Here is a 923-nt window from a genome sequence, read left to right as displayed (position 1 = left end):
ATCCATGCCACGTCACAACACAGCGTCGGCACTACGGGACCTCAGGGGGTGGGAGAGGGGGGCGCGGGCACCGTCACCACCCAGCAGGCTGGGGAGCGGGCTTGAGCGCCAAGGGTTCACAAAGGCAAAAGACCCGTCCACCCATAGATAGAGATAGATAGATATATATAAAAAAAAATACTTCCATGATGACCAGAGCGGAACCACGGGGACACGCGTGCAAGCAAAATGTACAGCAGCCCGCGAGCAGGTAAACATGCTTCACACAGACACAGACACACCAGGACAGGGCCGGGGTTTATGGCGCTGGGAGGGAGACAGAGCGATAAACCCGGGCCTCACCTATGCACACACACACACACACACACACACCAGCCCCTGTGGGCAGCGCCCCAGGCTCGGGCACTGCTCGGGCACGCGCCGGGGCTCGGGGGCATGGACACGGCGGGTTTTTCTCACTGCTAGACACGGTACGGAGACACGGACACGGTCCCTTGGAACGGAACTGGAGGAAGAACTTGTGAGCGAACGGGGCAGGGGCACCCCTGCTCCTCCCCGGCACACAGGCACCGGCCAGGGCCAGCTGGGGAGGAGCAGGGGGCTACCGGCGGTTCGTTGTGCTGCTGGTGGAAGAGGCGAGGATGAGGGTCCATTATGCCTCTGGCTCGTATTCCTGGTATTCCTCCTGTGGGGTGGGGAAAGAGAGTCCGTGAGAGAGCCCGGGAGTGGTGCGAGCCCCTGCACCTCCGTGGACCAGGTCAGCCTGCTTGCGAGGCTGCATGTGCGGGGAGGCCACCGGAGCACCGGGCACTGGCACCCGGTGCCCTCCGCGGTGTCCTGTTACCCCCTGCTGTACTGTACCCTCACCTGCGGGGGCTCCTCGTAATTCTCCCCCTCCGGCTCCAGCAGCGGCTCGACCAGCG

The sequence above is a fragment of the Merops nubicus genome, unplaced genomic scaffold, assembly GCF_000691845.1.
Source record: "Merops nubicus isolate BGI_N331 unplaced genomic scaffold, ASM69184v1 scaffold21000, whole genome shotgun sequence".
In the NCBI taxonomy this organism is placed as follows: Eukaryota; Metazoa; Chordata; class Aves; order Coraciiformes; family Meropidae; genus Merops; species Merops nubicus.
This window is presented reverse-complemented; position numbering follows the sequence as displayed.